We start from the raw sequence: 16156 nt of genomic DNA, 5'->3' as shown, positions 1-16156 counted from the left end.
ACAACTATTTCAGGCAAATTGCCCACCTTGCACCACTGGTCCACAGCCATAGATTCTCCAAATGCCGAAGCTCTTAAACAAGAGTTTCTATCTTTGAACTTAAGGTCTAGAGAAGTTGAGTGATGGTTTTATTCCTTTCTCTCTCAAGTTTTGGTGGGAAGTTTATCCCTCCTTCCTGCCTTGGAACTTCGAAAAGCCATTCTAGGCCCTGTATACAGTGTCATTGGTGAAGGTCTCAGCATATTCAGGATAATGGAAAACTTGGCTGGAATTTCATTTGATTGTTAAATGATGAAAGTCATATCACCACTAGAATTTTTTTAAAAAAAATGGCATTATTTTGGGATATATTAACTTTAGTTAACCAGTACCATTTAAATGTAAAGAGCCTGTGTAAAATCCATTAGGCACTCACATCACAAGAGAGAAATCCTGCAGGGGCTACTCTAGTGTCATAAGTATTTTTCAACATTTGTGTTATTTCCAACTAAGCTACTTCATTTCAATTGAACTATCTTATTATTTGACTACAGTAGATGTAGAGTAGAAACTTTGTGGTCTAAAGCTGAATAACCTGTGATTTGAGCAGCTATGCCTCAGATGTCACAATCCAAGACACATACAGATGAGCTCTGAGATGCAGTGATGTTGCCTATCATCGTGGATGCCCAGGTACCATTTCTCTGCTGTAAAAAGGTCACAAGATCCTCTTGCTACTTGTCCCATTCTGAAGGATTAATTGATCCACTTGGAATGTTCACAGCAGAAAGGAGAACAAGGAAAGGATGCCCCGTGGAGTTCTGTATTGAGACAGCACTGGAAATTTGAGAAGACTCTCCTGGGTGACAACAGAGATCTTTGGGGTCCAGTCATAGACAGTAGTTACTCTCCAGATACCCTATTAAAGTGGAAATACTTCTAGAGATATTCAGTGCTTGAAGCACTTAAAGAACCTGGGCTTTACATACCCAAGTTCCTAGACTGAGTTTATAATAATTTAAAAGTTCACGTATGTCATGGGAAAGTGGCTGAGCTCTCAAATGTAAGTGATTTCAAGGATTTGAGTAGTGGGCACATCAGAGGTGACCAGTGTAAATCAAACCCTTCCCAAACACTGTGTCCTGCATAAGCTCTCGGGGTCTTTCTCCAAGGGCCTAAAAATGACCAAAACCAGAACGCACTTCTGCTTTGAGTCAAGAGATCATGTATTTGCCAACTACTGGCCTTGTCACTTCCATAGTCAATTTTCTTGCTCATAAAGCAAGATCATGTATCTCTCTAAGCCTGTCTTTGAATATTCAAAATTATCTAAACCTGCAGAGGTTCTGTATAGGCCCCTCTTTGCCTTTGGATACAGTTTCATGGTGGGTTTGTGGTTATTTTGTTTTGTTTGTTAGAACAAACTCCACAAGGCTAGAGACTTACTAGGGCCTTCAGCATTGAGTCTTCCTGGCAGCTCATCCATTCTCTTGTTATAATTAAGCAAATTTATTGTTAATTTCCTCCAGTCAAATATTGGTTTTTTTTTTTTAAAGCACGATTTCACAGAAGATTCAGGTGCATTCCAGATTTCTCCAAAGAATGCAAATTATATTTAGGCAGTAAAATGGTCAGAACAGAGGGCTTCAAGACATTATTGTAGTGGTACATCACAGATGCACTACTTATTGTTTGACCTGATGTAGGTTACCTAACTCCTTAGAAGTATATATATCCCATAAAATTGTGATAAAATTTATGGTTGTATGTGTGAGTGTGTGTGTGTGTGTGTGTATGTATATATGTGTATATATGTATGTATATATGTGTATATGTATATATGTGTGTATATGTATGTGTATATGTATACATGTGCATATGCACATGGATATGATGCATGTGTACATGTATATGTGTGCATATGCATATGTATATGATGTATGTGTGCATATGCATATGTATATGATGTATGTGTGCATATGCATATGATGTATGTATATGTGTCTATGTATATGATGTATATGTATGCACATGTGTATACATATGGATGAACAAGAGAGTATACACTGGCACACAGAGAATCTGATATAAAATGTCCCCCACAGGCTCATGTGCCTGAACACTTGGTCTCCACCTGTAGTTTTCTTTGGAAGATTGTGGGAAGTTTATGAGGTGAGACACAGCTAGAGGAAGTGAATTTCTAGGAAGAGGTCTTGAGGCTGGATCTGCTTGCTGTCTCCTTTGCTTCTTGATCTGTAGAACTGTAACAAGGTACATTGCCAGCTCCTGCCATCACTGGTTGAGCTTCACCCTCCAGGCCCTCCATTTCCCACCCTGGGAAGTTCTCACCTAAGTTGTTTCTTGTCAGTTCGCTGACCACAGTGAGGAGAGTGACATATATATGGGCTTCTTTAGAGAGCTTTTCTGGGCTATGATGTGGAAGAGCTGAGCTGTGGACCTCAGCTCCTCTCATCCCTTTTCCCATCTAGGTCACCCATGTTAGGTCACCCAACACATGAAGGTCACAGATGTTATCTTCTCTTCACCACAGCCACCTTTCAGCTAAGCCCTGGCCCCACACATGCACATTAGATCACCGTCTTCTCCAAGGTTCCAAAGCTACAAGCCAGGTGATTGCTGCAGCAGAGATTATGGGGTTCTACACAATGGTGACATGACTCATAAGGAAAGAGATGGGTTCTGGGTAGGCATGTCTTCTTGTCTCCCTTTGGACCTCTCATTCCATGAGGAAAATCCAGGCTAGACAAGAACCTGGTAAAGTTTGCTTAACCCCAGGGCCCATATTAGGGCCCCTCTTTCTCAGGCCTTGAACTTGGTGCTGGTTTCTGTTTTGGAGTCTTTATACCAATTGAGATTCACTGGTAGCGGTTGCTAGATTGCATCGTTAGTGCCAGATTTGGCATTTTCTTTGCTGAACAATTCCTTTTGTGGTCTTTGTGAAGCTTTGGAGAACTTTCCCAAGTGTGAGAGAACATGTGTTGTTCTTGACAACAGAAAGAATTATGGTTCATCAAACTGTCGCTGGGGCACTTCCCCGTTGTCATTTCCAGCACACAGAGACATAACCCTCCAGGGATGTTCTTCCTCAGAATTGGGGGAAAATAACAATTTCTTCTTAAATTCTGAGAACCTAGGCTTCACAATCAAGAGAATTTAGGGCTGGCCTACATTTTATAAATGAGAAATGGCATGGATAGTTTGACTCATCACACCCTCTTCCTCCTCCATTTTCTTTCTTGGTCTGCTCTGAGAATCTGTAACATTTTCAGAGATGGGCACACATCCACCATCAGTGATCAGCAGTAGCTTTCTTGTAGTAAAGAAAGACTTACTGGATTAACTGTGTTGTGTTCCTGTTGTGAAAGGTAAGATGGGAACTTTCTTTCTCATATATTTTGTAGCCAAAATTCACAAATTTTGCTCCTTCTTGCCTTAGCGACTGAAATTGAATATCTCACAAGAAGCAGCTTACAGGGGCAAGGGCTTGACTTGGTTTACAGTTGGAGTAGAAAAGAATCCATCCTTGTGGGGAAGACATGGTGGCTGGAGCCTGAGGTGCCTAATCATATTGGGTTGGTAGACAAGATACAGATGACAAATAGGGCTAGATCACTAAACTCTCAAGCCTTCCCTAGTGACTTCGTAGCTCTCTTGTGAGCTTCACTTCTAAGAAACGCTACCAGCCTTCAAACATGAGCCTCTGGGAACACCTCTCACATTCAGTCAACATTCCTTTTGAAGTTTAGTTACTTCTGTAGTAAGTTGAGTTGCTTCTTTAATAAGAAAGGAAGATGAGGTCCTGAACCACACACCCTCAAAGACTCAACTTTATTGCTCTTGCATATGTGTTATGTTAAGGTCTTCAATGTACAATATACAACTCACTCCCCCATCCCTCATTGTCCACACACAGCCCAGGCTGCCTCATGGGCATATTACTCCTGCCTCAGTTTCTCAAATGTGGGGATTGCGTGTGTCACCACATCTGGTGACTGTGCCACTATTCCTTAACCAGACGACTTTGTCTATCAAAATGAGACAGAGAGAAATCTTGATGAATCAAGTTTGGAAGTCAAGCAACTCAAGACTTTGAATCCAAGAGGGTGATTTCAGCCTTCTTATCCCAGTCACACCGTCATCCATTCCAAATGCTGAGGCTGTACGTCAAGACACCTGCTAAGGGAGAACATGGCTCAGCAAAGGAAACTCGAGGAGGGTGTTGTGAAGATGTCAGAAGCTTTGAGGGTCTTTCGGCAAGATGACAGGTGAGTCTGGACCTGGACACATAAGAGATGGATGTCTAGAGGGCAGATGAAAACCACAGCACAGCAGTCTTGCAGAATCCTTTAACTTAGGATGCTAGGGCTGATGATGGGATTGGAACTCCAGCCTTTGTCCTATCTTGGAAGCCCAACCTTCACTTTCTGGGGAAAGATGTTCTCTGATCCAAGTCATTCTCTAGGGCTCCTAGAGGGGAAAAGCTGAGGCCTTCTACTGACAGCCTATAGAGCGGAGGCCCTTCTCACTCCAATCCAGATTCTTTCATCCTCTTATGCATCTTCCCAGAGCATTGCCTCAGTTACTTTTACAGGAATCCTCAACTCAGTGATGGGTTCTACAGTGTCCCAGGAGTGGTCCTGGGGAGCATCCTTTAAGGACCGAATCCTGATGTCAGATCATCTCTCTTAGGGTAGATGGACAGCCCATGTCACGCTGTAGTGATATGATTAATAATGTTACATTAGCAGATAGAAATGAGATTACATGTGTCACCACATCTGGCTACTGTGTCACTATTGCTTAACCAGATGGCTATCAAAATGAGACAGACAGAGAGAAATCTTGATGAATCAAGTTAGCTAGCAGACTAACTTGTATGTCTCTACCTTTAAAGTACTGTCTGTTGAAAGGGGAGTGGATGTAGGGTGGGGAAGAGAGGAGATGGGGGAGGGACTAGGAAAAGAGGAAGGAGGGAAAACTATGGTTAGGATGTAATAAACTAACAAAACAAAATATGATTTGTATTGTTCTTTGAAGTGTCTACAGTGTTTTCCCTTTAGAACTGAAACATTATCAAGTTTTGAATCTATCTTTGCCCCAAATCTTCTCCATGAATTCGGATCCATGACGATGTCTAGCATTTAGTAGCTCATCTGTGCTATTGGCCAAAAGGATGAATCAAAAGTTAGTGGATGGGGACTGGAGGCCATAGCTTAGGTGGTAAAGAGCTTGCTCCACAAGTATAAGGACTGGAATTTGGATCCCTTGAACCCAAGTTAAAAAAAAAATCTTCGATCTTGGTCCGGGACCCGCCGAACTTAGGAAATTAGTCTGAACAGGTGAGAGGGTGCGCCAGAGAACCTGACAGCTTCTGGATCAGGCGGAAGCACAGAGGCACTGAGGCAGCACCCTTTGTGGGCCGGGGACAGCCAGCCACCGTCTGGACCGGAGGACAGGTGCCCGCCCGGCTGGGGAGGCGACCTAAGCCACAGCAGCAGCGGTCGCCATCTTGGTCCGGGACCCGCCGAACTTAGGAAATTAGTCTGAACAGGTGAGAGGGTGCACCAGAGAACCTGACAGCCTCTGGAACAGGCAGAAGCACAGAGGGGCTGAGGCAGCACCCTGTGTGGGCCGGGGACAGCCGGCCACCTTCCGGACCGGAGGACAGGTGCCCGCCCGGCTGGGGAGGCGACCTAAGCCACAGCAGCAGCGGTCGCCATCTTGGTCCGGGACCCGCCGAACTTAGGAAATTAGTCTGAACAGGTGAGAGGGTGCGCCAGAGAACCTGACAGCTTCTGGAACAGGCGGAAGCACAGAGGCGCTGAGGCAGCACCCTGTGTGGGCCGGGGACAGCCGGCCACCTTCCGGACCAGAGGACAGGTGCCCACCCGGCTGGGGAGGCGGCCTAAGCCACAGCAGCAGCGGTCGCCATCTTGGTCCGGGACCCGCCGAACTTAGGAAATTAGTCTGAACAGGTGAGAGGGTGCGCCAGAGAACCTGACAGCTTCTGGAACAGGCAGAAGCACAGAGGCGCTGAGGCAGCACCCTGTGTGGGCCGGGGACAGCCAGCCACCTTCCGGACCAGAGGACAGGTGCCCGCCCGGCTGGGGAGGCGACCTAAGCCACAGCAGCAGCGGTCGCCATCTTGGTCCGGGACCCGCCGAACTTAGGGAATTAGTCTGAACAGGTGAGAGGGTGCGCCAGAGAACCTGACAGCTTCTGGAACAGGCGGAAGCACAGAGGCGCTGAGGCAGCACCCTTTGTGGGCCGGGGACAGCCAGCCACCGTCCGGACCGGAGGACAGGTGCCCACCCGGCAGGGGAGGGGGCCTAAGCCACAGCAGCAGCGGTCGCCATCTTGGTCCCGGGACTCCAAGGAACTTAGGAGTTTAGTCTGCTTAGGTGAGAGTCTGTACCACCTGGGAACTGCCAAAGCAACACAGTCTCTGAGAAAGGTCCTGTTTTGGGCCTTCTTCTTCGGCCAGGAGGAGGTCCAAATACAAGATATCTGCGCACCTTCCCTGTAAGAGAGCTTGCCAGCAGAGAGTGCTCTGAGCACTGAATCTCAGAGGAGAGAATCTGTCTCCCAGGTCTGCTGATAGACGGTAACAGAATCACCAGAAGAACAATCTCTAAACAGAGTCAACTAAAACTACTAACTCCAGAGATTACCAGATGGCGAAAGGTAAACGGAGGAATCTTACTAACAGGAACCAAGACCACTCACCATCACCAGAACCCAGCACACCCACTTCGCCCAGTCCAGGGAACCCCAACACACCTGAGAACCTAGACCTAGATTTAAAAGCATATCTCATGAGGATGGTAGAGGACATCAAGAAGGACTTTAATAAATCACTTAAAGAAATACAGGAGAACACTGCTAAAGAGTTACAAGTCCTTAAAGAAAAACAGGAAAACACAATCAAACAGGTAGAAGTCCTTACAGAAAAAGAGGAAAAAACATACAAACAGGTGATGGAAATGAACAAAACCATAGTAGACCTAAAAAGGGAAGTAGACACAATAAAGAAAACTCAAAGCGAGGCAACACTAGAGATAGAAACCCTAGGAAAGAAATCTGGAACCATAGATTTGAGCATCAGCAACAGAATACAAGAGATGGAAGAGAGAATCTCAGGTGCAGAAGATTCCATAGAGAACATCGGCACAACAATCAAAGAAAATGGAAAATGCAAAAAGATCCTAACTCAAAATATCCAGGAAATCCAGGACACAATAAGAAGACCAAACGTACGGATAATAGGAGTGGATGAGAATGAAGATTTTCAACTCAAAGGTCCAGCAAACATCTTCAACAAAATTATTGAAGAAAACTTCCCAAATCTAAAGAATGAGATGCATATGAACATACAAGAAGCCTACAGAACTCCAAATAGACTGGACCAGAAAAGAAATTCCTCCCGACACATAATAATCAGAACATCAAATGCACTAAATAAAGATAGAATACTAAAAGCAGTAAGGGAAAAAGGTCAAGTAACATATAAAGGCAAGCCTATCAGAATTACACCAGATTTTTCACCAGAGACTATGAAAGCCAGAAGAGCCTGGACAGATGTTATACAGACACTAAGAGAACACAAACTGCAGCCCAGGCTACTATACCCAGCCAAACTCTCAATTATCATAGAGGGAGAAACCAAAGTATTCCACGACAAAACCAAATTCACGCATTATCTCTCCACGAATCCAGCCCTTCAAAGGATAATAACAGAAAAAAACCAATACAAGAACGGGAACAACGCCCTAGAAAAAACAAGAAGGTAATCCCTCAACAAACCTAAAAGAAGACAGCCACAAGAACAGAATGCCACCTTTAACAACTAAAATAACAGGAAGCAACAATTACTTTTCCTTAATATCTCTTAACATCAATGGTCTCAACTCGCCAATAAAAAGACATAGACTAACAAACTGGCTACACAAACAAGACCCAACATTTTGCTGCTTACAGGAAACTCATCTCAGAGAAAAAGATAGACACTACCTCAGAATGAAAGGCTGGAAAACAATTTTCCAAGCAAATGGTATGAAGAAACAAGCAGGAGTAGCCATCCTAATATCTGATAAGATTGACTTCCAACCCAAAGTCATCAAAAAAGACAAGGAGGGACACTTCATTCTCATCAAAGGTAAAATCCTCCAAGAGGAACTCTCAATTCTGAATATCTATGCTCCAAATAAAAGAGCAGCCACATTCACTAAAGAAACTTTAGTAAAGCTCAAAGCACACATTGCGCCTCACACAATAATAGTGGGAGACTTCAACACACCACTTTCACCAATGGACAGATCATGGAAACAGAAACTAAACAGGGACACACTGAAACTAACAGAAGTGATGAAACAAATGGATCTGACAGATATCTACAGAACATTTTACCCTAAAACAAAAGGATATACCTTCTTCTCAGCACCTCATGGTACCTTCTCCAAAATTGACCACATAATAGGTCACAAATCAGGCCTCAACAGATTCAAAAATATTGAAATTGTCCCATGTATCCTATCAGATCACCATGCACTAAGGCTGATCTTCAATAACAAAATAAATAACAGAAAGCCAACATTCACATGGAAACTGAACAACACTCTTCTCAATGATACCTTGGTCAAGGAAGGAATAAAGAAAGAAATTAAAGACTTTTTAGAGTTTAATGAAAATGAAGCCACAACGTACCCAAACCTTTGGGACACAATGAAAGCATTTCTAAGAGGGAAACTCATAGCTATGAGTGCCTTCAAGAAAAAACGGGAGAGAGCACATACTAGCAGCTTGACAACACATCTAAAAGCTCTAGAAAAAAAGGAAGCAAATTCACCCAAGAGGAGTAGACGGCAGGAAATAATCAAACTCAGGGGTGAAATCAACCAAGTGGAAACAAGAAGAACTATTCAAAGAATTAACCAAACGAGGAGTTGGTTCTTTGAGAAAATCAACAAGATAGATAAACCCTTAGCTAGACTCACTAAAGGGCACAGGGACAAAATCCTAATTAACAAAATCAGAAATGAAAAGGGAGACATAACAACAGATCCTGAAGAAATCCAAAACACCATCAGATCCTTCTACAAAAGGCTATACTCAACAAAACTGGAAAACCTGGACAAAATGGACAAATTTCTGGACAGATACCAGGTACCAAAGTTGAATCAGGATCAAGTTGACCTTCTAAACAGTCCCATATCCCCTAAAGAAATAGAAGCAGTTATTAATAGTCTCCCAGCCAAAAAAAGCCCAGGACCAGACGGGTTTAGTGCAGAGTTCTATCAGACCTTCAAAGAAGATCTAACTCCAGTTCTGCACAAACTTTTTCACAAGATAGAAGTAGAAGGTATTCTACCCAACTCATTTTATGAAGCCACTATTACACTGATACCTAAACCACAGAAAGATCCAACAAAGATAGAGAACTTCAGACCAATTTCTCTTATGAACATCGATGCAAAAATCCTTAATAAAATTCTCGCTAACCGAATCCAAGAACACATTAAAGCAATCATCCATCCTGACCAAGTAGGTTTTATTCCAGGGATGCAGGGATGGTTTAATATACGAAAATCCATCAATGTAATCCATTATATAAACAAACTCAAAGACAAAAACCACATGATCATCTCGTTAGATGCAGAAAAAGCATTTGACAAGATCCAACACCCATTCATGATAAAAGTTCTGGAAAGATCAGGAATTCAAGGCCAATACCTAAACATGATAAAAGCAATCTACAGCAAACCAGTAGCCAACATCAAAGTAAATGGAGAGAAGCTGGAAGCAATCCCACTAAAATCAGGGACTAGACAAGGCTGCCCACTTTCTCCCTACCTTTTCAACATAGTACTTGAAGTATTAGCCAGAGCAATTCGACAACAAAAGGAGATCAAGGGGATACAAATTGGAAAAGAGGAAGTCAAAATATCACTTTTTGCAGATGATATGATAGTATATATAAGTGACCCTAAAAATTCCAACAGAGAACTCCTAAACCTGATAAACAGCTTCGGTGAAGTAGCTGGATATAAAATTAACTCAAACAAGTCAATGGCCTTTCTCTACACAAAGAATAAACAGGCTGAGAAAGAAATTAGGGAAACAACACCCTTCTCAATAGCCACAAATAATATAAAATATCTCGGCGTGACTCTAACGAAGGAAGTGAAAGATCTGTATGATAAAAACTTCAAGTCCCTGAAGAAAGAAATTAAAGAAGATCTCAGAAGATGGAAAGATCTCCCATGCTCATGGATTGGCAGGACCAACATTGTAAAAATGGCTATCTTGCCAAAAGCAATCTACAGATTCAATGCAATCCCCATTAAAATTCCAACTCAATTCTTCAACGAATTAGAAGGAGCAATTTGCAAATTCATCTGGAATAACAAAAAACCGAGGATAGCAAAAACTCTTCTCAAGGATAAAAGAACCTCTGGTGGAATCACCATGCCTGACCTAAAGCTTTACTACAGAGCAATTGTGATAAAAACTGCATGGTACTGGTATAGAGACAGACAAGTGGACCAATGGAATAGAATTGAAGACCCAGAAATGAACCCACACACCTATGGTCACTTGATCTTCGACAAGGGAGCCAAAACCATCCAGTGGAAGAAAGACAGCATTTTCAACAATTGGTGCTGGCACAACTGGTTGTTATCATGTAGAAGAATGCGAATCGATCCATACTTATCTCCTTGTACTAAGGTCAAATCTAAGTGGATCAAGGAACTTCACATAAAACCAGAGACACTGAAACTTATAGAGGAGAAAGTGGGGAAAAGCCTTGAAGATATGGGCACAGGGGAAAAATTCCTGAACAGAACAGCAATGGCTTGTGCTGTAAGATCGAGAATTGACAAATGGGACCTAATGAAACTCCAAAGTTTCTGCAAGGCAAAAGACACTGTCTATAAGACAAAAAGACCACCAACAGACTGGGAAAGGATCTTTACCTATCCTAAATCAGATAGGAGACTAATATCCAACATATATAAAGAACTCAAGAAGGTGGACCTCAGAAAATCAAATAACCCCCTTAAAAAATGGGGCTCAGAACTGAACAAAGAATTCTCACCTGAGGAATACCGAATGGCAGAGAAGCACCTGAAAAAATGTTCAACATCCTTAATCATCAGGGAAATGCAAATCAAAACAACCCTGAGATTCCACCTCACACCAGTGAGAATGGCTAAGATCAAAAATTCAGGTGACAGCAGATGCTGGCGAGGATGTGGAGAAAGAGGAACACTCCTCCATTGTTGGTGGGATTGCAGGCTTGTACAACCACTCTGGAAATCAGTCTGGCGGTTCCTCAGAAAATTGGACATAGTACTACCGGAGGATCCAGCAATACCTCTCCTGGGCATATATCCAGAAGAAGCCCCAACTGGTAAGAAGGACACATGCTCCACTATGTTCATAGCAGCCTTATTTATAATAGCCAGAAACTGGAAAGAACCCAGATGCCCCTCAACAGAGGAATGGATACAGAAAATGTGGTACATCTACACAATGGAGTACTACTCAGCTATTAAAAAGAATGAATTTATGAAATTCCTAGCCAAATGGATGGACCTGGAGAGCATCATCCTGAGTGAGGTAACACAATCACAAAGGAACTCACACAATATGTACTCACTGATAAGTGGATACTAGCCCAAAACCTAGGATACCCACAATATAAGATACAATTTCCTAAACACATGAAACTCAAGAAAAATGAAGACTGAAGTGTGGACACTATGCCCCTCCTTAGAAGTGGGAACAAAACACCCATGGAAGGAGTTACAGAAACAAAGTTTGGAGCTGAGATGAAAGGATGGACCATGTAGAGACTGCCATATCCAGGGATCCACCCCATAATCAGCATCCAAACGCTGACACCATTGCATATACTAGCAAGATTTTATCGAAAGGACCCAGATGTAGCTGTCTCTTGTGAGACTATGCCGGGGCCTAGCAAACACAGAAGTGGATGCTCACAGTCAGCTAATGGATGGATCACAGGGCTCCCAATGGAGGAGCTAGAGAAAGTACCCAAGGAGCTAAAGGGATCTTCAACCCTATAGGTGGAACAACATTATGAACTAACCAGTACCCCTGAGCTCTTGACTCTAGCTGCATATGTATCAAAAGATGGCCTAGTCGGCCATCACTGGAAAGAGAGGCCCATTGGACACGCAGACTTTGTGTGCCCCGGTACAGGGGAACGCCAGGGCCAAAGGGGGGGAGTGGGTGGGTAGGGGAGTGGGGGTGGGTGGGTAAGGGGGACTTTTGGTATAGCATTGGAAATGTAAATGAGCTAAATACCTAATAAAAAATGGAAAAAAAAAATCTTCATTGCCGTGCATACCTACAATCCAGTGATAGGGATGAGAAAGCAGAATCATGTCCAGAGAAGGCTGGCCAGCCAGACTACCCTAGTCAGTGAGCTCCAGGTTCAGTGAGAGATGCTATAGCAAAAATAAGGTAAAATGTGACCAAGGGACACACCCAATACCAACTTCTGGCTTACATATGCATGTACATAAGCATGCACTCTCACAAACACATGAGAGAGGGAGAGAGAGGGAGAGAGAGAGAGAGAGAGAGAGAGAGAGAGAGAGAGAGAGAGAGAGAGAGAGAAGGGGGTGGGAGGAAGAAGATGATGATGAGGAAGAAGATGATGATGAGGAAGAAGATGATGATGAGGAAGAAGATGATTGATGAGGAGAAAGAAGAGGAGAAGGAAGAAAAGGAGGAGAAGGAGAAAGAGGAAGATGAGGAGGAGGAAGAGAAGGAGAAGGAGAAAGTTAATGGCCGGCCAAGCCTCTTGGTGCATGCCTATATTCCCACCACTGGGAATGGAGACAGGAGACAGGAGAGGCATTGCAAGTTCTGAGGCAGCCTGGTCTGCACACAAGGTCAAGCTGGGCCACATGGTGACATCCTATCTCAAAACATCTAGCAACAGATGTGTGTGTTTGTGTGGGTGTGTTTGTGTATGTGTGTGAGTGCCCATGTGTGTTGTGTGTGTGTGTGTTTCTGCAACCTGTTCCCATATGTAGAAATGATGTTCTGTGGTTCCTTTTGCTTCTCCTGATTATAATACAGTTGTAAATATTTCTTCTCCACACATTTAGAGCCAGGTGTAAGTGAGGGAAATCTGTGACTCTGAAGATTCTAGCACCCCTCCCCCCTACACACACCGTGGAGAGTCTGAGCCCCTCATTACAGTCTGGTAAGGGAGATGTGTGGGGTTCCCAGTTGGGTTTCCGGGTGTGGGTGGAGGTAAAGCCTTTTCCTGTGTTGTGTTTGTCCTAAGAAGAACAATTTTTGTCTGGACATTTTCTGTCATGCACTAGCCTACCCTTTCCACGGTCATACTAAAATTAGCAGGCTTTCTTGGGGCTTTTGTGGTACTTGCGCATTGGCCTGTCAGTGTTTCCAATTTTTTAAAGTTCAAGTCTGTGCTACTTACGGCACTGGGGAAACCTCAAGAGCTCACCAGCATGTCATGCTGTGGGTCAGAAGCCTTGAGGGTTACCAGCACAGCAGCAGGGCATCCATGGGTCTGTCCTTCCCTCCTGTGGTGAGTGCCTTTCTCTGTGCCCTTCGTCACCTTTGTGTGGCTTCTTCTTAGGAAACACTCAGGGGCTTTGTTGTATTCAGTGAGAGGAAGCAAGGAAACACGTCTACCTCATCTTCCTGAGAGAAGCCTGATGAGAGGATATGTATAATGCTTGATTGTTGACCTAGTGAGTACATGACCTACTAAAGCAAATAAAAACCAGGATATTGCAGTGGAAACCACAAAAAAGTGTTTGAATGTTTTAGATGGAAGATGTGAGAGAATTGAGATATTAGAGCAGAAACTTTGTGTTATCTGAGAAAAAAATAACAAAATTAAAGCAGTGAGAAGGAAAATAATGACTAATGGCTGTGAGAAGCAAAGAGTAGGATATACATTGTTCCAGAAAATATTTAATGAGGCTGTTAAGGATAGACAGGCAGCAGAAGAAAAATTAAAGTTGATACACCCCTAAAATGATTTTAAAAGGTTTTTTTAAAGACCATTATTTTAAATTCCTTAAATGAATGCCAGAGAGACATAATTTCTCCAGTACCAAACTGGATGCAAATTAAATTCTAAGTTATCCAGAGTATAAGAAATGGCCACTCTCATGGGTCAATGGTGATTTTAAAAACTGTCCTAAGACTTTCTAGAGGGAAATTCTGAAATGTGTGTTAAGATTTCTACAAATGTTTATTGGGTCTGATTAACTGTTTTCTCACTTTAAGGTATAAGGAGAAGAGTGGAGCTCTAATACAATAGAAAAGAAATAGACGAAATCGCATCAGCCTGGGCTCCAGGTGCTTTCCCAAGCACTTTTGACTCAAGAAATAATTTAGCCTTGGGATACTCTGCTAAGTTATATCAATAAAGAGAATGAAAGCAGAGAGGGACTCTGTCAGCTCGGACTTGAGTCGGCTCCTGGATCCCGATGCTTATCTCATCACTGACTATGGCGGGTTTTGAGCAAGCATGCTGTGCTAATGGAGGGGTTATTACAGAGTCACTAAAATCATGTTTGTTTATAGGCTTTTGTAGTTAAGTTTAAGGTTATCAGACAACCCAGGATGGTGTATGATACCGGACCATCTTGGGACAGAGATCTAAATGCAGACTTCAAAACTACAGACTGAAAATTTAGAAGATGCACATCAAACAAGCTGTGGTCCCTTCTGAGCCTCATCGTTCGAGACTCATCATCAGTTGACCTCAAAATACAAGTTTTGTCAAGTGCCAGATAAATTCGTATTTGCTGTGATCAGACAAGTGGTCTTTAATAAAAAATGCAGACTTCCCTCCAAATTTTGTCAAAATTGTGTAAATCAATGTCTCCTTTTTATATTAAGTGTATAAAATTCAAATCCTTTCATATTGTTTTACTGAGCTGATCCTGTGGTTGTACATTGCGTCTATTAGCTCTAGAAATTTATAAGAAGCTGTTTTCTTTCCCATATTGGAGGCTGGTTATTTACAAATGTGTGTGTCTTCATTCATTCCCTGGTGCCAGCCTTTCTGTTGGAAATAGGATCTCTTGATCCTCCTCCCCCTGGGTACCATTGCCAGGCCTCTCCTCTCATCTCTAGTTCTTTCTTTCTCTACTGACCATCTCTTCTGAGAATGGTTGGAGGAATGAACCGTAGAATTGATGGCTCCTTTTCCAAGGCAACTTAACAGAGCACCCTGAGACAGAAGGACTCAGAGTCCTCTGAGAAGGTCTGAGGCAGGTGTGTGGAGCCAATGAAGTCAAACACAAGGCATCCACCATATTTTCCTAAGAGTCTTCAATGCAATCCATTCCAATCATTAAAACAAACAACAAAGCACAAGATAGAACAAATAGTGTTAACGTTAACTTACATTGGTCCATGCTTGGGTATGTCATCCAGTGAACCAAGAAAGAGCTTTGTGGTAACTGTCATATTACCAATGCGGCTAAAAAACAGAAACAAACATGCATACAAATGAAGAAAAACCTCCACAGGAAGCAGCATTGTGTCACCACGTCTGATTTTAGTCACATCTCCAAAGAAAGAAGAGAACACCCAGAAGTGACAGTGTACATCTAAGCACAGTGTTTTCCGTGGTGACATCTGTCTGGCTTAACTTTAAGAGAGTAAAGATGGCCCCTTTTCTTAGGAGCAACATTCTAAATGTGGTGTGTACTTTGCAAGAGGCAGTGCTTTGAATGGAGGAAACAATGAACGGTTGTTGGTCACAGGTGAGGTGATGCTTCTGATTGATAGGAGGACTATTCCTGCTGATAGGAGGACTATCCCTGCTGAACAGATGTTTTTAATGAAGAGGGACCCAGTAGGGAGGTGTGCAAAGGTTTGGAAGTGATTGGATATTTCTCTTTATTGTGTGTCATATTCAGAGGACATGCTTTTTAAAATGGCATGCCTTCCCTTAGAAAGCCAGGAGAACATCTGGACATGCATGCATCTTTTATTTTGACAATGGCAAAATGGGTTTTAGTTTCCTTATAAAATTTGATAATATTGATCCCATTACCCTTTCTTGTCCCTTTTCTTTCCCCATGATCCTCTCCTTTCCTCTTCCCAATCCTCTTCTCTCTCTCTCTCT

This window comes from Mus musculus, chromosome 4 (assembly GCF_000001635.26).
Source record: "Mus musculus strain C57BL/6J chromosome 4, GRCm38.p6 C57BL/6J".
In the NCBI taxonomy this organism is placed as follows: Eukaryota; Metazoa; Chordata; class Mammalia; order Rodentia; family Muridae; genus Mus; species Mus musculus.
Note: the sequence above shows the minus strand (reverse complement) of the source record.